Source organism: Trachemys scripta, chromosome 9 (genome assembly GCF_013100865.1).
Source record: "Trachemys scripta elegans isolate TJP31775 chromosome 9, CAS_Tse_1.0, whole genome shotgun sequence".
Taxonomy (NCBI): domain Eukaryota; kingdom Metazoa; phylum Chordata; order Testudines; family Emydidae; genus Trachemys; species Trachemys scripta.
This window is the reverse complement of record NC_048306.1, coordinates 90,869,971-90,895,911: the sequence shown is the minus strand read 5'-3', so window position 1 is coordinate 90,895,911 and position 25,941 is coordinate 90,869,971. Positions and strand designations below refer to the sequence as shown.

Genomic DNA, 25,941 nt, shown 5'->3' with positions numbered 1-25,941 from the left:
CTTGAAGCACGAAAAAAATCACTAGTCACTTCTGAAAATCCTGGCCAACATCTTTATGTGAAAACTTGATAATTTGAAGAGGTATTCAGATAACACGCTGATTGTGATCATATTAGAATCTAGGTAGATGGATACGTAAGAATAGACAGATCACGGTGATAGGCCAAGTGCCATAAAAATCCGGCATGTCACTATTATTTATTATTTGTAATGCAACAACATCTACTAATCACAGTCCAAATGTGCTAGGCACTATAGAAACATACAACAGAGTAGGTCCCTGTCCCATAAAGCTCACAATCTCAGTATTATAAAAAATAAATAGTGAGGGTATCAAGTACATGTGAAATTTCAGTGATATAATTGCTTTTCTTCCCAGGATTTGGAACAGAAAATTCAGAAGGTACAGGAAGGTCTTTTATGCAATGAACTCTATTCACTTCCTGAGCCAGTCACCCTATAAACATGCTACTAGATTAACAGTAAAGGTACTGTGAGCGGGAGAGCCCTTGCTGGTAGTGACTGAACTGCCAGTCAAGACACCGCTAAGGGATTACATCCATTAAGATAATTAATAGCTAGCTTTCAGCAGTGGTAAAAATGCCTGTGAAGACAGGGGAAGACATGGTGATGGCAGGTTTGTTTGTTTGTTTGATGGAGAGGAGAAGAGGGACACGAAGATCTTATTTCATGCATAACATAGGTGTGTTATAGATAGAATTACAGCCCCTTTCTTTAGTCTCCTAAATTACAGCCAGTAGCTCATTCAGCCTGCAACCTTTATTAAAGCTGGAGAAGAGAAAAATAGGTATGTCCTTGTATACACCTGTTTTTACAGTGAAAATTGTCTAAGCATAAAGCAAGAAAAAAGTCTTGAAACACAGGAAAATATATTTTCAATGTCTGTACAAATGATAGATCAATGAAGAGGTGACTGAACATTAGCACACACTGGCTGAGAGTCTGTGGAAGTGAGTCTGAGCTACCGCGAAGTGGAGTTTATAGAATCTAGACATGAAATTACCTTCCTTCATCAAAATTAGAGGACAGTTTTAATGAATTTAATTCTGAAAGGGACCTGAGCAAATATCAATCTCCCTTTGCTCAACAGCAGAGCTAGAAAATAGCCTCTCCGAGTGAAATTCACCTAGCAACACAGGTGCTGCAGTAGAAGCCAGACACAGCTGACAGCTGCAGAGCACACAAGGGGAGATGGGGTGATGGGGGGAGGTGGCAGAGCCATGGCTGTCCTACCTGCCGTTAGCAGATCTCACTTCTGCACAAGGAGAGGGCAGGTAGGGGTGGGCTGGCACCAGAGTGTGGTCAGGAGGCGACAATTTCGTTTGGCGCAACTTCTGAGGTTTAAAATTTTGTTTTAATTCTGCATTGGGGAAAAAACACCCAAGACCTTTGGAATGTTTTTGTGAAAATGTAAATTTTCAAAATATCTGTTTTGGGATGAAAACTCACGGGAAGGCAAGCATGAGTCATAGCTGAGTGTTTCATCCCAGATCACTTGAAATCAGGGAGACTAGTCACTTTATCGTGAGTCTTCCACATCCCAGGCCAACACCCTATATATCAGTGGCCAACTTGCCTGCAGTTTGGTGGAGCCACTGTCCATGAACTCCTGCACAGGCACGCACACGAGTCACAGCTCCGGAGTTTGAGCAGCATCCTGTCTCTGGACCACAGAGATCATTTTCTTTCATTTTGAAGTATATTATTATTATTAGAGCTAGTGGGGGATTTTTCACAATTTTCTTAAATCACAAAGTGTGGATTTATAGACGTCAAAACTTTTAGCAAAAACATAGTTTTGACTAAACTTTTGTTGGGAAGGTTTCTCCTGTCTCCTGGAACTTCTGGTTTCTCCTGGAACTTCTGGTTCGAGAGAGACAGAAAGAGAGATCCAGAATAGCCAATAGTCCATTTGGGGAGAAGTGGCTGTCTCTCATTTTTCAAGAAAAAAATTCAAAAGATCTAGGTTTCATTCCAATGTGGAATGAAAAGAAATATTGAAAGCCTGAAAAAAGTGCCTCTGAAGAAGTGGGTTTTTTACCCATGAAAGCTTATGCCCAAATAAATCTGTCACTCTTTAAGGTGCCACTGGACTCCTCATTGTTTTTGTGGCTACAGACTAACACGGCTACACCTCTGATAATTGAAAGCCTGAAATTTTTCATGAAACATAATTTTTGTTTTTCAGCCAGCCCTATTTATTATAGCACTCATCACCACCTCAGTGTCTGAGCACTGCGCAAATGCAAATGTACTAAGCATCATATTGTTCTTAAGCATTTTATCCTCATTTGAGAAACAAGGAAACAGGCACAGCGGGATTAAGTGACTTATTTCAGGTCTCATAGAGAGCCTGAAGCAGAGCCAGAAATGGGCCTCAGATTTTCCAAGTCCTATTCCTATGCATTAACCCCGAACCTATCCTCTCGGACTTAATTCCAACCCTCCTTTCCATCCAGCCCATGAATGATTCACTTGCACAACACCCATTAATTAGGGTTGTCTACGTATGTGAGAGAAAGACAGAAATTCTCCCAAATGAAGCAATGACTGGCTAACACTAATCAGCAATAGCAAGCAATTTATATGCTTTCATTGCGGTCTTTATTGATACTATTTTATAGCACAAAAATGTAAGGAAACCAATACCACCAATTAAATGGCGACAACATTAGGCCAGATTTACCCAACAGTAGTGACTAGTCTGTTATCTATGTGCCATGGAAATACTATCAAAGGAGGAAGGTAATGGGGTTACTGGTTGAAGCTGGGAATCAGAAATCTGCTACTGACATCTGAATTCTTCTTGCGCCATCAGATGTTGCTCAGGGCATGAACAAGACTCTACCAGCCCTGTCTATATTGGGCCACCCTTTGCACATTCTCTGTGTTGTTAAGTCCCATAAATTTTCCTTTTTGGAGTAGTATTTGATGGAGGCCCCTTTTACATGTTCCCCAACAGTCCAATGGCATGCCCATCATGGCAGAAGCTCTTGCTTCATTCTTAACATATGTCCCCCATATTTCCATCTTCTTTGCTGACATGATGTTTGACAATGCCTCAGTTTTCCCACCTGTAAAAAGAAAACATTTCCTTCTTTTCCCTACCCTTTGTCTGGCCTGTCTATTTAGATTGTAACTCTTTTGAGCAATAACTGTCTTGAGATCTATGTACAACAGCTAATACAATGGGGTCTGATCTCAGCAGGAGATTATTTGTACCACAGTAACACCCAATCACTGTCTTGCACATAAAACTATTTAGCTACCTCAGACTTGATTATTTAGGATATGGATGGCACTTTGAGATTGCAGGAGGGTAATTAGAACAACATGACCACCAGAAACATAATAAAACAGCAGATCTTTTGCAAAAAATGGAAAAAGAGACGTTTGACACCACAAGCAGTGTAAAAAGAGAAAGCATGTTATCTGGTGATGGAACCCAAATTTAGGACGAGGGAAAAGAGGGCTGGATTTTGTAGCTAGCCATCAAATAATATTATGTAAACTTTCTGCATGAGACATGAAGTGTCATCTTTGAAGAGATCTTATGGCAAGTGAAATTTAGGTTCATCTCCCAGAATTCTGAAAGTAATCTTCTCCATTGGCACAATCTGCATCATCAACTACAAGCGATTCAGTTCAAGCCAGTAAAGCAGAACTGCTCTTTTTGCCCACAAAAGAAGTTTTTTTCCCACTCTTTGACCTAAGCTTTCCATCCATGCTCACTCTGAAAGGGACAGGGGTAGGTGAGAAATAGCAAGAATAAAGAGCGAACGGCTTCATGTTGGCATCTGCAAATTCCTGTTATCAAACAATCCAGAAATAGAAGCGTAGAATGTTTTCTATTTTTTTTTTAATTCTTCAGGGGGCAAGAACTGTCTCTGTCTGTATATGTACAAGAACTAAGAAGCATCTAAACTGTACCTGACAGGGAACAATATGAGCTCTTTATGTATGAGGATTATCTTGGTGTCTGCTAAATATAACACAGTGAAGTCTTTTTATCCACAACCCAGGCAGAAGATGGGCCAGCACCATACAAGCATTCCCATACTGCACTGTCAGTATGCTTACACCTGTCGCGGAAGCACCAGCTGTAGAAGGCAAGAGAATAATTCAGTCTCTATACCCATCCAGTCCTTAGCCTCAAAAATGTATCTGAGGACAGTTGTGCCAATTAATGCCAGCTGCGTGGAGGCTCATTTGTTTGGTACTTAGCTGAGACCAGATGTTAACGAGCATATCCGATCCTAGCTGGCCAAAGCAAAGCCCTACACTCAACTCATTACTCTATCTGTAATGGGGTGACTTTGGAATGCTGCATATGATCAACTCCAAATTTTCAGGGACTATTCTGGGCATCCATGGGCAGAACCCTATTGATTTGGGAGCAAATATGATAATCAGAAAAGTCTGATTCAGAGGAAAATCAGGGGCCCCAGACTTCCAGCTGGGAAGGCAAAGGAACCTCTCTGTCACCTCCTGCTGCTGCCCACACATATCAGAGGCAGAAGAAGGCCGTGGGCAGAGACACAGAGGGGAGCACAGGGTCCCTGCTATGGTGGAGAGGAGCGAGGAGTGGGGAGGAGGAGGACAGAGCTCCTGGCATGAAGGAGAGGGTAGGGAAATTTGCATGGAGTTCCTGACAGAGCTGTGGTAGGAAATAAACACAATTACTGATTCCCAGTCCCAGCCCCACCTCCCTCAACTCGAAGCATTAGACAAGACTCCTCCCCTGTAAATGTTATACAGAACTAAACATAGTTTATAGCTTGATTATGGGATCTAAATTCAAAATTATAACCTGGTTTCTTTCTACACTTGATGCTTATGTTTATGGCTGAGTTGTGCGCTCTTGCCTTCGTAAACAGTTTCCATTTTCATCAGGCCCTCTCTAAGTAGCGTCTCTATAACGCCCTCAGAACTTGGCTCGCATTTGCAATAAAGAAAACGATCAGCAGGACCATCTCCGACATTTTGTGATGGGTTTGCAAAACTATTTCTCTTACACAGTTTCTGTGCACCCAGGATCATGCCATTATATGTAAAGCTGCCCTGATAATCAACTCTCTGATCCTGCCCAAAATTCCTAACTTATTCTATATGATCTTTGGTTCTGTTCCCCTACCCTTCTACCTCCAGGAGACATGGAGCTCAGCATGTATATTTGTTTCCTATGGTACACACACAACTAATTCATGGGAACTGGAATTGCACTGCATGAAATATACACCCCTAAAAGTAGGATGTTTCTGAACCAATGCAATATTAGTAACTCACTTGCTTTGGCTATTAAAGGGCCAAGACAGACACACAAGGTCTAGCTTAGAAACCAAAACACCATCATAGGAAGGACATCTTACTATAAACCTTTTAGGTATAAAAGAAAAATAAGTGAACTAATATAGTATTTCTTTTAAATAAAACACTACTTCTGATGTTCAATTCATCCTTGATGAAAAGGACACCAGATGCTTGGATTTTTGAAATGGTTTCTCTAAATGTACAGAAAAGCACTTCACATTTGTAAGGAAGAAAAACGTGCCTGTTCTTGAGAAAAGCTCCCTTATTTTCTTCTTTCTGATGCAGAGAAAAACAGCACATGCTGTGCTGAAAAGCGTTAACGTTTCATACATTCGTATACAAACTGACATTTGCAATACATTTTCCACACAATTATCTACATACACTAAAAATTTCCGTAAATTCCATTTCAGAGACAGCTTATACTGTATAGTTTTTTTTCATATTCTGAGCAATATAAATGTTTCCCCTCCAGGAACATTGTCACTTTCGACCAATGTGAGAACTCACAAGTGGAGATGAGGCAGACGCTTAACAAGACTCAAGGTCAGTAAGAAAATCTCTCAAATGGAACATTTTAATTAGGTCCACCAATGAAAACAAACTGCAAGGACGTACAAGGAAGAAAATAAAGGGAAATGATTTTTTTTTAAATCATTAGATACTTGTGGAAAAGAAGAAATAAGGGTCAAAGATTTCTACAGTGCTTTTGTAAAGTAACAGCCTTCCGACTGTCATTTCCCCCTCCCCCCCATGTAGGTGTCACTCCCTCCCCGCCCCACAATGTAGGTGTCAAGTGATTTAAAATTTTGTTTAAACAAATGCGTAAACTCAAAAGCACATTTAATTAAGATTCCTCCTCACTGTATAAAAGTAGCTGGTAGGGAGTAGCAATATGGGACACCCTTTCTTAATGGAATTAAGGTACAATTTTATACAAACCATTCTGTTCTCTATAGTTTCTTATGCCACTGTCATCACTGTAGTATCTGGGCACCATCAATTAGTGCATTAAGTGATTAACTACATCTACCACATGTAGTTGATTCTGATTCTCAAGGCCTCCCTTGGGGGAGGAATGGATGTGCAATGGAGTGTACCAGTTTGGAGCAGAAAAGGGGAGTTCAAAACTTTCATAATTTTTTTTAAGAGAGTCTTCGGTAATCCACTTGTAAAATCTGTGTTACAAATCTTGTAATGCCTAATTCGTTACATAAAGATTATGAAGATAGGTACTCATTGTTTCCAACAAATGAATTAAGTGGCCCAGGAGCCGTGACACACCAGAAGCAATTGTGATGTAGGGGATTGGGAGTCTATGCCCAAGGTTCTGCTTCTGACCCAGCTGCCACCAATGGATTTGTGACTATGGGCAAGTCCTTTAACCTCCTTCTCTCCACCTCAGTTTCATTATCATTTTGGGGGGTTGTTTGTTTTTCCATAGAAAATATCAGTTTCATCTGAATGGAAGTTTCCCGGGGAGATGTCCATTTTCTATGACTTCATTTTTCCTCAAAAAAAAAAAAAAAAAAAAAAACACTTCAGTTTTCAGCAACCAGAACTTTTTGAAAATGTTTTGTTTTTTGGCAACTAAACACTGAAAAAGTTCAGCTGGTGGATTTTTTGTTGTTGTTTTGGGGTTTTTTTGTCCCTACTGGCTAAATTTTTTAAGCTTTCAGGTGCCAAAAACAAAAGAAGGGGAGGATGGTTATCAAAACCTTGAAAATTCTGTAAATATATATATAATCAACGTTTTTCATGGGAAAAACAACTATTTCCTGATTAGCTCTAATGCTCACCTATTTTTTGTGAAGTGTGTTGAAATATATGGATAAAAGATACTGTACGAGTGCTGTCATTTTTAGCAATATGGTTTGTAGTTATTAGCAATATTTTTATTCACTATTTATATTGTGGTAGTATGACAAAGTGGTAATATTCTGTCATACTTTTATGAATCCTATATGTGTGCGTTGATTTCCCTTATATGACACATTATTACCAGTGAGTGGAAAAGGACTGTTTGCTCTCAGGGCAGGCTAGGAGGCATAGGTATGAATGTCACCTACATGTCTGAGACTAAATAGGTCATTGGAAAAGGACTGGTTGAAGCTGACCCTGTATCAACAGAGAATTTGTGAAGCCAATGGCGAAGTCAGTCGGCAGGACACTGACACGTAGGGACCAATGATCCACAGGGACAGAGAGTTCCCCATCTCTCAGCAGAGAAACTAAGACCTGGTCCCCACTAAGCCCCCACTTCGGACTAAGGTACGCAAATTCAGCTACGTTAATAACGTAGCTGAATTCGAAGTACCTTAGTCCGAACTTACCGCGGGTCCAGACGTGGCAGGAAGGCTCCCCCGTCGATGCCGCGTACTCCTCTCGGCGAGCTGGAGTACCGGCGTCGACGGCGAGCACTTCCGGGATCGATCCCAGAACATCGATTTCCTGCCGCCGGACCCTCCGGTAAGTGAAGACGTACCATAAGCAATATCCTCCAGCTCAAGAACAAGAGACTGGGAATCTGTGAGGTGAGGGGATAAGAGTTGGAATGAGTTGGCGCTCCATCACCAGGAGTCTAACCATGGAGATCAGACAGAGAGAGTTTGAACAATGGGGTTCACTACAGCCTGGCTGGGCTCTGTGCTAAGCAGAATGGCCTATGCTTTAACCTTCAGTTCCCTATGCTAATCTCAGTGCTTTCTATGTTGTGTTCCAGTTGGCTAATAAACCCTATTGTTTGAGTGTCACTGTAAATGCTTTCAAGCTACACAGAGTTCTTCAAGTCTGCGAAAGGTACAGAGTGACACAGCTAAATATAAGATCAAACAGATACTTTAGCATAAGTAATTAGCACATATTCTAAGGGACAGTTCAAGGTGAAGTATCAGGAGGTAGCCGTGTTAGTCTGTATCTACAAAAACAACAAGGAGTCTGTTGGCACCTTAAAGACTAAGATTTATTTGGGCATAAGCTTTCGTGGGTAAAAACCTCACTTCACCTTTTACCCACGAAAGCTTATGCCCAAATAAATCTGCTAGTCTTTAAGGTGCCACCTGACTCCTTGTTGTTTTTCAAGGTGAAGTGGCCCTAGCCTCCGTTTGTCAGAGGGTGGAGTTGGATGGCAGGAGAGAGATCACTTGATCATTACCTGTTAGGTTTACTCCCTCTGGGGCACCTGGCATTGGCCACTGTCGGTAGACAGGATACTGGGCTAGATGGACCCTTGTACGGCCATTCTGATGTTTTTATGTTGTGCCCCAGCCAGCCAGCGGTGCCTACTTTTTTCTGCTCTCCACATTCCAGTTCCCTGGTCCAGAAAACAGGGATAATAATACTAGCTTCAGTAACACAAAAGTTTAGTTATGTTGCTGAACAAAGACATTGGCATTGAAGGTGAAGTGATGAACAGAGCAGTAACAAACTCATTTTCAGTCCATAACAAGAGAGAAAACAGAAATATTTACTCCCCCGCTTTAATTTGGCCTTGAGTCAAAGTATGAGGATTAAACAAATTAAATCTGTGTACAACAAGTTTAAACGACCAATGTATATGAGATGATACTTTCTTAGTTGAAGGCTCAGAAAACACCCCTTTGGATCTAGTATAATGGGAAATGAAAAAAGGGATTTTGCTGCCTTTCAATACACCCCATCATTTAGAATGGTGATTAATTGCAAGAATCTAATTTTTTTTTGCAAGATTATATTTTTACTCTAAAATCTTTGCACCGCTAATTTCCACCGACCCTCATTTTGGTGAGCATGTAGTCGTCATCAAAAGCTTGAAATCAAAAGGATAAACTGACTGATGAACGCAAGCAGGCTTAAAAAAAACCCAAGGGACTGAAAAGTGCTTTTCTAATATTTGTTGGCAAGAGAACTAAAATGCTTATAAATGCCAACTAATGCTGAACTTTATCTTGCACAAGTAAGAAGAAAAGCTTACCGCTCTGAAAACCACATTGAGAAGGTTGAAGTGTAAAAACCTCGGTGAAATGAAATCAAAGGCTTTTCCTCTTTTTAAAATCTATTTTTATCGCTTTATTCCCTACACCCTTTTTCTCTCTTACAGAGTGTGCTTCTTAAAAACACTAGAATGTGCAACCACTGGAATTCTGACCTAGCAAGAGCCCAGGCTGCGGTGGCAAATACAGAGTATAAAACACAGAAAGTGTATTATAAGGGGAGATTTTTCAAGTTAATGGGACTTGTGCCCTAATTCCTTTAGAAACTTTTGGAAATCTACCCTATAAAGTATATATGAGGTGGATAGAATCCTTCCATTGGAAAGAGTTAACAACTACTACAGACCACCCTTCCCTGTAGTAGCAAATGAGGAATTTAGACAATCAATACTGTATTAAACACTGTCGGAGAAAGACACAGTTCTCACTCTTTGGTTGGGTGCAGCAAAGTCAGATATTTTTATTATCTCTAGCAATTGCATGGAGGGAGAGAACTATACAGGTCTCTCTACAGGTAAACAATTACAGCAAGCATTTATACCTTTTGTTACATACAATAATAAGCAACAGCTGCATTTTGTTTATACATAGGTCATCCTGATATCTTATTTTTCTCACTTATTTAGACTCTAGTCTACATTCCATATTACCTACTCAAGGTCGCAACAACTTCTCACACAGTTCTTTCCCACTCGCCTCACACAATCCTCGCTTCTACAAGTCTCGCGTTATTAGGGTTACAGTTAGCCTGACTCTTGCTCACAGAAGAGACGGTTTGCATTGAAATCCCTTTCCAATCCTTCTCAGGCCTTGCTCTACTTCCACAACACATTATTTCTCTTAATGGTAGCAGGGCACTTCTACCAGCAGCTGTTTCTCTGAACATACCAAGTCAGACTGTATCCTGTGGAGCAACAAAAGCTGGCAAATGGTTCCCAGGCTAAGAAGGATACTTCAGTGCCAGCCTAGGAGATGGTTTTGACTGACACCTGGTCCCCACACTGAGAGATCAGTTTTGATTAACAGTGTTAACTTAAGGAATGAAATTGGGACCACTTCACTGCAGATGCCCTAGAAGGGGTATAGACACAGGGATCACCTTGTGGCTCCTTATCTTCCCAAAGAGAAGACAGGCAAGCACTCTCCAAGTGCAGGGGAGGAGGTGCTGCCAGGAGCACTGAACAATCTGGAAAGGGGTATGCGTAGAGAGATGGAGTCACGCCTGTAGGACTACCATCCGAGCACAATGGCATGCATCAGTGGCCTGTGCTTGTTCAATTGCAAGCTAAACCTTCTCTAAAGGTTTAAGAAGGGTCACTGGTGAGTGTGCTCTCCGAAGTACTCTTGCAGGGCACCTAATCTTTAGGCACTTCCTTTCCCCAAAAAAGTATAGTTCTGACACTAGGAATCTTAACTGAGCACTAAAGATTCAGGCCAACATTTTCATGTGTGCACTAAATTTGAGTTCCCGGCCTGACACACCCGGGGCCTCATCCTCCCTTCACTTACGATGGCATACAGTCGATGAAATTACACCAGTGCAAGTGAAAAGTAAATCTTTTCCAAGGGACTGATTTACAAATATATTATGCACCTCCACTGGCATAAATCAGGCCTATGGCAGCTCAGGTTGGGCACCCAAAACTCAGGGTACCCAAAATTAGTTGACAGTTCTGAATATTTTGGCCCCAGCATACTGACAGGGATTGCACTACTGTGTCCTGGAGCAGTTGCAGACCCAGCTGGTGGGTATATATATACGGATCCCTATTTATAAAGCTCTATATTTTGAGTTATACCCTACTTTTACGATCTAAAATACAATATAAAGCATCCTTGGTCTGTCTCCATTTATTTCCTTTCCCAAATAGCCCACTGTTGGAGTCCAAGTTTCCTAATGATGGTGGGCAAAAATCACGTGAAAAATGTGAATTTTGCAGAACTTGGAGGATCATAAAGAACACAAAGTTATTTGCTATTTCTTTTTTGCTCACTATAGGTAGCAGGTTCAGATTTATCGAAAAACAAGGTGGTGTATTCCATAGGGTGTAGGGTTACCTACCAGTGGGGTAGGCTATAAACAAGCAATAGAAAATGTACACAGTGTATAAGTTACTGTGGGTTGGCAGCAATGAGAACTTTTATAAATAACATTTCGTGTAATACTTATGCCTCATCTCTCACCCACCAATCAGTTTATTAAGGAAACACAAACATCAGGTTGCCATGGGAACAAAACTGTTTGATGTGTTGCATCTCCCACAGATTCCAGGATCTTAGGAGCTGTGAGTTCCTGCCGAGTTCCTGGTAAGCCTGACTAGAATGCACATGGAGTGTGACAGTTTAAACAGAATGGGCCAGATTCATCCACGGTGCTACCATGAAGTTATTTTTTCAGCCTTTAGAGGGCAATGTTAGCAAGTGTTCATACTAGCTCCTTTATCACCATCCATTCTCAAGAGAACCCTTGTGTCGGGCAACTCCTACTCTGCATTAAACAATCTTCTCCACTTCATAGCTTAAGCCTTCCCAAAAGAAGTTGGGGAAATCCCTCCCCTAGATGGAAGAGCCTACCTCTCAGTCTACGATCTCAGAGAGGTGGTCAGAAGAATGACTCAAATGAATCCGAGGAGGTTAATTCAATTGTTTATACAGTGCACTGCCATAGGCCCTGAACTTGCACACACGGAAGTCAATCAGTTTTGCCACTGAATTAAATGGAACAAGATGAGGAAGAGAAAGCCCATAAACAGCAGACCCCTGTAACCATAATAGCCAGCTATTTACAACAGAAGGAATTGTCTCCTTTAACCCAAGTGTTACGAGTTTGTGGTTTTGTTGCTGAAGGTCCTAGGTTTGACCCCTGCTGATAACTGATTTATATACCAGGCCACATTTCATTACATTTGTAACTCATCATCTCCCCCTTCCCAATTGCTTTTCAATTCAGGTTACCCATCACTTATGATTAAAAGAAATGCCACATTTTGGGGAACAAAAGGTTAAATGTGACGGAGATAGGAATTTGAGCTGCAAGGGAGAGAGGCTGAAGAGCATTATTTTGATTTATCACGTTACTGCCATTTTGAAGGAAAGCAACAAAATTGTGAGTCAGACCACACTGGCTAATTGATGTCCTATGTAAAACTACAGATGTTAATTCTGTCACCAGAGTGCCACACTTAATTAGGCCCCTGTGATTCACTGGCGCAAAAGCTTATATATAGGGCATGATTTTTCTGAATCTGTGCCTTGACTTCTGCATACATTATTAAATTAATGTGACCCAACTGCATAAGGGATTTTTTTTTTAAAAAAGAATGCAGCCCCTGGCTGAAAGAATAATTACCATTGCAAAACTGTTAGATTACAAAGATCTTCAGAACTCATTCCTTATAGCCTGGCTAAAAAACATTTATAAGGATTTAAAATGTGCAGTCGTGAAGGTAGGGATAGGATGCCCATTTTTAAAACAAACATATCCCATATAGCTTATTCCTACAATGTGTGTGTTCTTAATCACCATATAAAGATCAACTAGAATGTCTTCCATGGAGCATTTCAGCTATGGAGTATCATTTCACACTATCCTTTCATGCGTCTCTTTTAGGATTAAAGACTTAGATCCATGCATTATTCCTAAAACTAATCAATATATATGTTCTAGAGGAAGTAAAGACACAAACCCATATCATCTCCAACTGGAGAAAAGCTGACTTTTAGATTAGTATAGCTCTCCCATGCTGCTGAAATTTGCAATAAGGCATTACTTTGCTCACTTCCAGTCACTATGCTGTATTTTAGAATCTCACAACTATTTGCTCTGTATTTACTTAATACATAACTACTGTGTTTAAACATATTTCTATAGATGTTTTAATTCAAAACCAACACTGGAAAGGAGATCTAAAATTCATCACACATGCCCCTTTCTGCCATTCATACTCCATGCATTTGGCCTCTGTGCTGTTTGCTTTGCCTTAGCTTCCACCTTATCAGATATATTAAGACAGTTTATTGATTAAGGCACATCAGACAAATGCAAAACAAAACATTTTTCACTGAGACATTAGCTGTGTGTTCATAATTAAGGTAGGGAATCAGAATCCTTCCCAGGCCGCCAAATGTTGCTTAAGGCACATACAAAGTTTTCCATCCTAGGTCACTCTTTTGCACGTGTTCTATGTTGTAAAGTCCCAGGGGAAAAGTAAAAGCCCAGCAAAGGAATATCCGAATGTTACAGAATGAAGAAACCAATTTAAATATGCATTTAGCAGTAAGAATAGTTATTCCACTTCATGCCAGCTGTGACTTACAAATAAAACATACTAGTTATATGCAGACACTTCTCGAGGAAATTGCCACATCAGTTGGATAGTTACCAGACATGCCAAAGAAAAGGCTTTGTCTCGTATGTGTATTTTTCATTCCTGTCTCTCTGTATAGCTGTTATAGCATAATGTAGTACTGTAGTGCTATAATAGAGAAGTAGCACAATCTAGTGAACTGAGTAGGGTGACCAGATAGCAAGTGTGAAAAATTGTGACAGGGGTGGGGGGGGGGAAAGGTATATATAAGAAAAAGCCCCCAAAATCGGGACTGTTCCTATAAAATCAGGACATCTGGTCACCCTAGAACTGAGCATGATGCTAGGAACCCCTTCAGTTTTGCTCCTGCTGCATTGTGCAGTCTCAGATACACCCTTTGACTGCTCTGGGTCAGATTCTCAGTTGTGGCATGGCTACTTTGTTCCACACCTCAGGTGTAACCATCCTAGGGAGGATCACCCAACACAAGTATGATCTTCCCATAGTGTAGAGATACCATATCAGCTCTCACACCACCCTTTTTCCCCGCTGCCAGCATAGCTAGAGAAAAACTGCATGGCCAGGATATGCTACATCATGCTGACACTAATCTCCCACATTGTTTCCATCGCTTGTAGTTGTTTTAAGTAGGGTGACCAGACAGCAAATGTGAAAAATCGGGACAGGCGGTGGGGGGGTAATAGGAGCCTATATAAGAAAAAGACCCCAAAATCAGGATTGTCCCTATAAAATTGGGACATCTGGTCACCCTAGTTTTAAGGTAGAGCAGCCCTGAGACTGCCAACTGCTGAGCTCAAAGATTTTATTCCTGAATCACACACACACACCCACACCCCCCCCCCCCCCCCCCACACACACACACACAACCACCCCAACCCTCAGAACACCAAAAATCCATTTCAGTGGCCTGGCTTAACGTCCTATACATGTTACAACAGAGCATAAAAGATATACAAATACATACCAAAACAGGACAGGTAAAATATGCCTCATTAATCATAAAGTTGTATCTTCACGCCCCTACAACTCAGTCAATTTCACTAGGTGTCAAATCCTGCCCTCCTTGCTCAGTCTAAACTCCCACTGAAGCCTGTAGCCACTGCTGGATAAAAGTGGATTTTTTAAAATCACCAGAACCTAACTTTCCACTCTCACATAACTCAGTTCCACATGGGTGAAATGTAACACCTTTTTGGAAGGGGCCACTCCTTTGTACTCCTGCATGATGAACATGTTGGCTCCCAAAATGCCGATGTTGTAAGAAAAGCATATAGAGTGGAACGGAGCCTCTGGGTCGATGCTTCACAAATCCTCGTGAATGGGAATCCCTAGCACAGAGACAGCAGTTGGCAATTCCAGCCCACTGGGATGGACCAGCACCATAATAGTGCTGCTTCCCCAGAGCTTCTCCCCCAAACTCAATGGAGAATACCCACATAAACACCTGTTATTCTGGGATCATGTGGGTTTCCTGCATTGCACCTCGCAAGCCAGTTCTACTACATGCTTGAGGGAGATTTTCAAAATTGCCTAAAGGATTTAGGAGGACAAGTCCCATGCTCCTAAATCCCTTACACACTTCTGAAAATTCCACCTTCTGTGTTTATAGGTCATGAAGATAGTATTGTGTGAATGAGAGTCCTGAGTCAAAATAGTCGAGTTCAGTTTCGTAAAAGAACAGCCAATGAAAGTGTTATCACAGTTTCCGAGGATACAATGCCAGTTTCACAAATATTTTCGATAACAGGAAACCACTAGGTTGTACACATTAGAGAAATACCATTCTATTATATTCCTGAGCAACAAAATTAGAATTAAGAAATGCTGACAACAGGCAGTTTCTTGTTCAATTACCATAGAGTACCATTAAAAATGCTATATAGTTTTCAGTTACCTAACAGACAAACTTTCTAGTTTGCTACAAGGTATAAAAACATAATTAGTAACTGAATTTCTGCACAAGAGGTTGTTATCCTCTGGACAATTGTACTGATGTTCCTTTGGAAACAGTCTCGCTCTGGTTTTTAGTGCTTTTGAACAGAATATGCTTTGTGATGCAGTGAGGAAAATCTTACATTGTTTAGCACTGCCGGGAGTCTCCCTAAAATACAGATAAAAGTAGTGCTGTATAATGCATTCAGTTGGTATAAAGCATACTAATTACTAATGTGGGTTCAAACCAAAAATTTGGGCCCAAATGCCCATGAACATTGAGTAAGTTTATTTCTCTTATTACTACTATTGATTCATGAAGGTGCAACCTTCATCTCTTTCAAATCTCTCCTCGAGACCCATCACAAACACAAACCGTACATCCAAACAATAATGACTAGACTGCGGGGCAGGCAGGGAGATGTTAGGTTTTTTTTCTTTAATTCAGATGATTAATTATGCACACAGCTAGACTATGTAATTTATCTTATTACTGTTAGCCTCATTCTCTAACCAGCCTCCTATTGCTTGTGAGGATACTTGCTGTATCTGGTCTTAAATGAAAATGTAAACTCTTTGGGATACAGACTGTATTCATATCTATTAGTACAGGTACAATGTCTAGCACTGGGTCCCTGGGTGCTACAGTAGTACAAATAAATAGAAGATGAGATTATCTAACAATAATCTAACTGGATTTTTAGTGGAAGATGGGTAACATTTTCAAAAGTCTTTAAGAGACTTAGATGCCTAAGTCCCATTTTCAAAAGTGATCTTGATACTTAAGATCCTGATCCTCAAAGAAATTTGAGATGCCTAACTCCCATTGAAGTTAATGGGAGTTGGGCACCTACCTTGAGGCACTTTTGAAAATTTTACCCAATATGTCCAAATCCCTTAGAATATTCAACCTTTATTACTACTATTTATTATTTGTATTGCAGTAGAATCTGCTGCTGGGACAAGCACTATAAAAATACAATCCAAGTGTCTTGGTCCTAAATTCAGATCCAAACACTGAACCTCTTCCTGCCATTTATATAGCAAGCAAAACCAAAATGTCTAAACATCACCAATATTAATGAAGTATGCATTGCAATTCAGACAGTTAAACACTACCAGTCATGTTTATGTTAAAGTAAACATGTCTGAAAAATCCGGCTGTATACTAATTTTATGTGCCCAAACAGATGCACCTTGCACCCAATTTTCAGAATAGTTTTAGCTTATAGACAACGCAAAATTGGGAAACACTTCTGGAAATGTCGGACCTTGTATTTTAGCTCTTATATGTGATAACGGTACATGAATGGGAAAGTATTGTTAAACATAGATAAAATGAAGTTAGAACTGTCTTTTCCAGAATATCCAGCAATCTGTCATTACTTAGTGATACCTTGGAAACATTAACTGCTTTCTTAATAATTTTCATTGAAACATTTCCCCACAAGCTTCCTATCTTTTCACCTGGGACTGGTCTCCTGATGTGTTCTAAGAACTACAATCTGTGGACCCAATAAAATCAGTTGTGTAATTCTCCTTTTTTATTTCAGTGGAAGCATGATCTGATGGATTATAAGCATGCTAATTTCTTCATTATTTATATGGATTTTCAATAGCTATTATTATTATTATATTGAAAGAGCATATGATTCTCATATGGCTCAGACATATAAGGCCCAGTCTTTAACTTCAGCGACAATGCCATGGAAGTCAAGGGGGAGTGTGGTGGGGTGGAAGATACGTTTGTAAGTTTTTAAAAGAAAGATTGACAATTCTTTATCGATATAAGACCTTAGAAGTAGAATTTTATTCACTGTATATACTGATTATGTTAAAAATGGTTATAACGTCTATTTTAACACTGATGTTTGGCCTTTCTGCTATTTCATGCATAGATAGATATAATTTTGTATTCTGTACCTTACCTATACACAGTTTTTTAAACTTTTACAATTCAATTTAATTTCATTACTGAGAGCACACACATTATCAGCTTCTTTAATAGTTGCTCTGCCAATTGATTTGAAGCATACAGGAGTACAATGCTTCATGGAAGTAGATGAATAATGATATATTTGTTTTTATTTTTTCCAATTTTATCAGGTCTGTCTTTGCTTCCATCAGAATTAGCCGATCAGTTCCATCTTCAGTTGTCTCGGTATCCTCATGTAGAATCACCTTGTAAAATATGCTGTTTGTTAACAAAGGTTTCCAATAAGTCCGTTTACTTCACCATTCCCACAAGGACGTCTCAAAGTACATTTAAAAACGTCAGCCTTGAATCTTATGGGACTGTCTCATCTTACTCCTGGGAGAACTGAAAACTCTCTCAGTGGGGAGGAGACGGTCAATCTACTTTTTTTTTTTTTTTTTTTTTTTTTTTTAAATAAAGCAAACAACCACAGGATGTTGCACTTGCATCACAACTTTAATTAAAGATTCCCAAAGCGCTTCACCAATGTGGTTACATATAATTATCCCCTTTTGACCGCTGTTAAGAGGGAGGCACACACAGTTAACTTGATCACACACAGCAAGACAGTGGAACAGTCAGGAACAGAACCTGGTCTCCTGACCCCACAACCCTTGCTCTAACTATTAGGACACAATGTCTTTCTAGAAAAGCAACTGAAATGTGTGTGCAGAAGAGTGAGAAATTATGCTATTTCCTCAGTCTACAAATATCAGCTATAAAAACAACAAAGAGTCTGGTGGCACCTTAAAGACTAACAGATTTATTTGGGCATATACAAGGTACTTGCTACACATAGCAATCTGCACTCACGAGCCATTCACATGTTTTCCCAATTACACTCAGTTATATAATTGAAGACAATCTCCTTGTGAAATAGGAATAAAAGTTGCTAAACTCAATATGTAGCCTCACAGACTGTTGCATTTAATCCGACTTGCAATGGAAATCGCCAGGGCCGGATTAAGGGGCAGGCAACCCAGGCGACTGCCTGGGGTGCCAAGCTTAGGGTGCTGTTTTTTTTTTTGTTAGCATGAGTCAATACAGATTTACAGATCCTAGTCTGCAAATGTATCGACTTGTATGACGGGGATAAATCATGCATGCAAATTGATCAAAGTTGTGAAATGGGCTACAAATGCCATTAAAAATAAGATATTCAAAATTTTAACAAATGAAGGGTGGGAGCACCGAAGACACTCCTCTCCTGGGGTGCCATCTGGTCTTTGGCCATTCCTGGAAATCACCCTTGAGCTCCCATGCTTGGCTTTGTGAGCCTAATCTAGTGCTAGCCACCAATGTATCTTCTATCTACAAAGATCTTCCAGAGAACAGCCATCAACAGCCACAGACCACATTACATCTCCCTAATGAACCAAAGAACACACAATTAACGAACTAGAGGGGAAAGCCACTTCTTGGGCTAATACTAACCCCCACAGTTCAAAACAATTCTCACTGAAAGAGCAACTCTGATAGCTTAAGCCAGTCAAGTCTCTTGTATTCCTTGTTCCACAAGCTCAGGGACTGGATGAATTCACAGCCTGAGATGGTGTGACTAAAACATGGGAAATAAAAGTAGATTAAAAATTATATTTTACCTACAAGCACCATGTTTTGAGTCCCAGAGAATTCATTCTATTTAAGGTCCAGAAGTCTCAATTTATCACTATTAGGCATTTAGCTAATTGGTGGTAATTCCCAGAGTGGTTTTGGACTAAGCCAGTAATGACTCCATCTTGAAGAGACTACTACAGAGATCACAGTTCAAAGCAAGCTTACCCCTATGCTTCACTAACTTCTAAAACCAGATGTTTCCTGAGTTTGCTATGTAATACTGATCCTTACCATCCCATCACCAAATACACAGAATTCTCAAAAATCCAATGATAGTCCATGTCAGGTCTAGCAATGTAATCTCTCTTACTGAATGTGCTTATCAGCCTTAAAGCAAAACGCCCTTAAGGAATACAGAGTGGGAGATCACAACATGCTGCCTCTTTCTTTAAATAAATACTGGATTTTCTGTCATTCCCCTTGCTTTTACAGAAGAGCATGCAAAGAAAGATGGGCAACATATGAATCTAATTCATCTATCATTACACATTAAGATATTAAAATCCCAATGCACAAGTCAGTCTTCAACAGCTCTAGAGATGACCCAAACTGTTGCTGAATCTTCTGTTTATTCTTTGGGGCCTTCAACAGATCTTCCCCAGTTGCCAGGCAACTGTGATAATATGGTTAGGTTTATGGTAACAGCCATAATGCCTACTTTAAAATAATAATAATAAAAAAAGAACAAAGATAACAATTATGTAAAATAAGATTACTTTCTTTATGATCAAAAGTATCATAATTTTGAATATTAATGTCTAAAGTTCCTCAGTCAAACCACACAATTCATATAATTGCTGTACAGAGGGCTCTGTTAAAAGTTAATGTTAATAGCAATCCTTTAGAATATCTCTAAAGCATGTGTTATTAGATTCAATTATTTGAATTATTCCAAGTTCTGTACAGAGCAGCTGCAGGAGAAAGAAACGTGTACACAACCCTTCCATTTTATGTAAAGAATTGCTAGGAAAAAACACAGTACAGGCACATCATGCTTGAAGTTTACTGTGCTTCTTTAAATAGGGCTCCTGGGTATTTTACAATATCTTTCATAAAATTTAAGATGTCCTGGATGGGGAGAAAACAGGTGATGCAAGATACATTATTGCAGGGAAACAACCCTACACTGGAAAGAGGAACTAGATGAAAAGAGAACTTCTCCACTTCTACAATTCTATGAAAAACATCTGATTTTATCACTGTATATACCTTAGCCAATGCACAACTCCAGCTTGCTTTCTAGGGTGACCAGATGTCCCTATTTTATAGGGACAGTCTGGATTTTGGGGTCTTTTTCTTATGTAGGCTCCTATTGTCCCCCACCCCTGTCCCAATTTTTCACGTTTGCTGTCTGGTCACCCTATTGCTTTCAGATGTAGGCATGCACATGGCTATCCTTGTCATAAAACTGGCTTCTGCTCACGCTTGTGCATGCAACAACAGTAACATCTTTACAAGCTACAGAGTGTAATGTGTGTGACATCAGGGTCAACATCAAAGGGTCCAAGAGCCCACATTCCAAGGAAAAGAAACAGGAAGGCTGTTCCTGCCTGCTATTCCAACCTTGAGAACTTAAAAGCCAAAGTAGAGATTCTCTTGTCATTTCCAGAATCCAGTTATAGGACTTTTGTTATTTTTTCCACTAAGAACCTACAGCATGGAAATAGGGATTTCATGTGTACAATTTTATCTGCATTTATTTTGTTACATCAGACAATTGGAGGCACATATAGTGGATGACTAGTCACAATTTCTATACTCTTAAATCTGAGATACTGTAGCTGTTTCCCATTAAAGTACATAGGGGAAACTGCTGCATCTCAGGATTTGTCTACATTACCCGCTGGATTGACAGGTAGCGATCGATCCAGCAGGGATTGATTTATCACGTCTAGTCTAGACACGATAAATTGACCGCCGAGTGCTCTCCTGTTGACTCTGGTACTCCACCAGGACGAGAGGTGCAGGCAGAGTCTAGGGTTACCATATTAAAGGTTTTTAAAAAAAGGACACTCCACGGGGCCCTGGCCCCACCCCTTCCCCAAAAGTCCCCGCCCCAACTCCGCCCCCTCCCCTGAGCGCCCCGCATTCCCCCTCCTCCTCCCTCCCAGCCACGCGAAAAGGGCTGCCCGAGCGCTACCGGCTTCACGGTTTGCCGGGCAGCCCCCAGACCTCCAGACCTGTGCCTCGGGCCAGGCGCTTCCCCAGTGCAGCCGGAGCCCGAGAGGGGAAGCGCCGGCTGGGGGCGCAGGGTCTGGAGGTCTGCCCAGCAAACCGTGAAGCCGGCAGCACTCGGGCAGCTCCGCCCTTTAGCTACACAGAGCTGAGGTGTCTGGGGGGAGCAGCAGCAGTCGCCGCCGCGGGGAATCCACCTGCGGCTCGCGGCCTGCCAGAGCTACTCAGGTAAGCAGGGGACTGGGGCAGGGATGCCGGCATTTTCCCGGACACGTTCGGCTTTTTGGCAATTCCCCCCAGACGGGGATTTGAGCACCAAAAAGCCGGACATGTCCGGGAAAATCCGGACGTATGGTAACCCTAGCGGAGTCGACAGGAGAGTGTTGGCCGTCCACTTACCGCAGTGAAGACACCGCGGTAAGTAGATCTAAGTACGTCAACTTCAGCTATGTTATTTACGTAGCTGAAGTTGCGTAACTTAGCTCAATCCCCCCCCACCTAGTGTAGGCCAGCCCTCAGCTATTACTATGTGGTAACCGCTGAAAAATGATGAATATTTAAATGGCAACCACAATAATTCCCTCAATATATTTTAGTGAAAGTTCCAATGTCACATGATTTCACCATTATAAGTTCCTTCCAACTCCCTTTATCAGCAATTTATTAAAGCTTTTTAAAATTATCTTTTTATACACCTTCGTCCAATGACCGCAATTTAGGTAAATACAGTGCTCACAACAGCTTCCCCAGCAGTTACCACCCTGTAATGTATGAATAACTGTGGTATGTCCCAGAGAGCTCAGATACTATATTTGTCATTAACTGCAGTGTTTTAAGTACCAACCTCTGCATATTAACTGTAAATTTTTAAACTCTTGTAATGGTCTCCGAGGGATAGTCCCCATTTGATGAGTGCTCAACTGCCATTAATGCTGAAGGAAGGACAGATCAGCCCATTACGTAGTGGTATGACCATGAGGAAGAACAAATCAGTTACAACAGAAGAAGACAGGTGATAGGATATTTGTTTTGCAGTCCCACCCTAAAGAGCTGAGGTTAGCCTTGTACGCTCATCAAGAGGAGAATTCACTAATTTTGAAGTATTATTAAAAACCTGATCAGGGTCTCCATACTCACCCAAAACTTCTGTTAGACTTGATCAGGCTCTAAGTAACTATCTGACTCTAAATATCAAGAGACAGGTCTGAACTAAAACCAGGCAGCTGAACACTTTTGAATTTCTGGGATGTTCAAAATTCAAACTGTCATCTGGATCATAGTTATGAGGCACGATCCAATATCTGTTAATAATAGGGGATGAATAGGGCCCACAGGTAAATCTGAGAACTAGGGAGAACAGCCCACATATTAATATTCAGCTGTTTAAAGTTTGGGGAAAGGTTAAATAAATTTTACTTGCAAATTAGAACTGGATTCTTGCTTCCCCTAATCTTCAGTTCCCATGCATGCCACGCTACTGAGATCCAAAGGCTTTACTAATTGAAGAATACTCATTTTGCATGATTTGAAAGAGAGAGAGAGAAATAGAGAGAGAGAGAGAGAGAACGAGAACACAAATTAAATTATGCTTAAGGTCAGTGCTCAGTATTTGTAACATTGAGAATAGTTACCTATAGAATATAGGTAAGTAAGAAAGAGCTTGCAAAGTTATTACGTGATACATTTTCATGATGATTTCCCTTGTGCACTGACATAGGCCTGTCATGCTTTGCCATAAAACATATAGTAAACTAAGCAATAATTATGAGGATTGGGGCAGAATACAAAGATGCTGACTCAATGCATAGTGTTTTAGGACTAGTGTACTAGATGTGAGAAATGAGAGTGAATAATAGCAGAAAAAATGAACAATAAAACGTACAACATGATAGAGCCTGCATTCCCTTAAGATATTTAATTGTTACCCTTATTTTTAACACTTTGCTCTTTTTTGCACCATAAAAAACAAACATAAAGCTTACTTTGTTTTAAACACACTTAAAAGATAAAACAACGAGGAGTCCTTGTGGCACCTTAGAGACTAACAAATTTATTTGGGCATAAGTTTTCGTGGGTTAAAACCCACTTCATCAGATGCCTGGAGTGAAAAATACAGTAAGCAGTATATATATGAAATACTGCCCATCTTTTCATATATATACACACTGCTTACTGTATCTTTCACTCCATGCATCCGATGAAATGGGTTTTGGCCCACGAAAGCTTATGCTCAAATAAATCTGTTAGTCTCTAAGGTGCCACAAGGACTCCTCGTTCTTTTTGCTGATACAGACGAACACGGCTACCACTCTTAAAAGATAAAGCAGTTTGGGGTGGTTGTGGTTTTGTTTGTTTCGTTTTTAAGAACATAGCAACACTGTTTCAGTGTTGTAAGCAGGACACAAAGTAATTCTTCCATTCTCCTGAACTCTGATAAGGCCTCAACTGGAGTATTGTGTCCAGTTCTAGACACCTCGCTTTGGGAAAGATGTGGACAAACAGAAGCCCAGTGGAGGGCTAATCCTTAATCTAAATGATTAAGAGTATAGAAAACAACTTACAAGGAAAAACTGAAAATATTGGGTTTCTTTAGTCTGAGGAAGAGAAGACTGGGAGCGGGGGGCCATGAAAATCTTCAAGTATGTAAAAGGTCATTATAAAGAGGAGGGTGATTTTTTTTTCCCTAACCACTGATGACAGGTCAAGTAGTAACAGGCTTAAATTGCAGCAAGGAAGATTTAGATTAGATATTAGGAAAAGCTTCCTGTCAGGGTGGTTAAGCACTGGAAGAAATTCCCTAGGGAGGTTGTGGAATCTCCATCAGTGGAGGTTTTTAAGAACAGGTTAGACAAACACCTGTCAGGGATGATCTAAATAATACTTAGTCCTGCCTCATTGTAGACGGTATGGACCAGATGACTTCTCAGGGTCCCTTCCTGTCCTACATTTCTATTATTCTATATTTCAGAAGCTTGGGAGAATTGCAATATGGTTTTAAATTATTTATCTTCTGCGGCCTTAATAATGCAAACTTCTCATTCAATTCTAGTGATCTGTCTTTCAAATACATTTTTCTCCTTAGCACAATGGCAAAACTCTCTCCACAAAGTGAAAGTAAATAGTTACCATAAAACAAAAAGTTAGAAGCGACATGCAGTATAACAAGTGGTTTCACATACCTTAAAGCCAAGACAGCAAGGGTCACCGCAAGACACCTTTTCATGAAGGCATATTTCTAGTCTTGAGAGCAGATCTCTAGATTAATCTGCTGCAAAAGGAAGAAATCATTCTATTACATTTCACAACAAATTTCATAAGGAAATCCAAGAAATTGGAGACAGTTCAGGTAACACCCCTGGGAATGATAAAAGGATTAGAAAACCTGCCTTATATTGATGACAACATGCTCAATGTATTTAGCGTAACAAAGAGAAGGTTATGAGGTGACTTGATAACAGTCTATTAGTAACTATATGGAGAACAAATATTTGATAATGGGCTCTTATACCTATCAGAGAAAAGGTATTACAAGATCCCATGGCTAGAAGTTGAAGCAAGACAGATTCAGACTTGAAACAAAGCATACATTTTTAACACTGAAGAGGATTCACCACTCAAACACTTTACAAAGGGTTGTGGTAGATTCTCCAAGATGGAAATTTTTAAATCAAGCTTGGATTTTTTTTTAAAAAGATCTACTCTAGGAATTATTTTAGGGAAGTTCTATGGTCTTGGAATCCATGAATCTAGTTACCATTATACAGTAGTATTTAGAAAACAAACAAACAAAACAAAAGATGCTGTTTCCTTGATATCCAAAACCCCACACAAGATATATTTATGAAGGCTTTGTTACTACTTTTCAAATGGTTTGCATTTAAACAAAGAGTTTTCACCTACCTGAAGAACTTAGAGCTAATTTTTATTCAAAACAAACAAACAAACAAACAAACAAACAAACAAACAAAAACCTTCTATCCATATGATCTAATAAATAGGACCCTGGGTTAAGAGGCAAAGAGGTAGGTTCCACTCCTAGCTCTGTTATTAACCTGCTAAAGAAAGCTGGGCAATCTTTCGGTGCCTTGTTTACGCCATCAATGAAATAAAGATAAAACTACTTATCTTCCTACACTGGGCACTTGAGACTTCCTATCACACCTGGCAGAGGTCATGCCTGGCACTTAATCTGACATTTTTAATAGCATTCCTTTTCATTTGTGCTGGACCACAACAACTTTGCATTCCCTGCTGAATATCACATATGGACTTGTAGGATCAAGACCTCCTTGCCCACCAAAAAACAAACAACCCACATTTGTTCACTAAAATCTAATTTAGAACCCATTTTCCCCTACAAGCAGGATGAGACTTGTTTAATACATGAGAGAGGAAAAATAGCTGTATGGACATCCAGGTGTTCTCATGTCAGATCAAACTGTCTATATTTATTTCACAGACCATTTATCAGGGTATCAAACTTTGCAATCGCTTTTGGTGGATGACTTCTTTATTATTAAGTGGTGTTTTGTTAAAAAGAGCATTTCTTATATAATCTAGCACGTCAGCAATACAACTCTCACTCCAATTCCACAGCCAGCTCTGAGTACTA

The 25,941-nt window shown here is 40.2% G+C and overlaps 1 protein-coding gene across 1 annotated transcript in view; it reads right to left on the bottom strand.

Annotated features, from left to right (window-relative positions):
• The window catches only part of LOC117882374 (inactive N-acetylated-alpha-linked acidic dipeptidase-like protein 2), a gene marked incomplete in the record, with an annotated part of 726,064 nt that overhangs the window by 475,774 nt on the left and 224,349 nt on the right, over positions 1–25,941 (bottom strand). The window contains 1 exon segment of the mRNA XM_034780534.1: positions 24,509–24,597.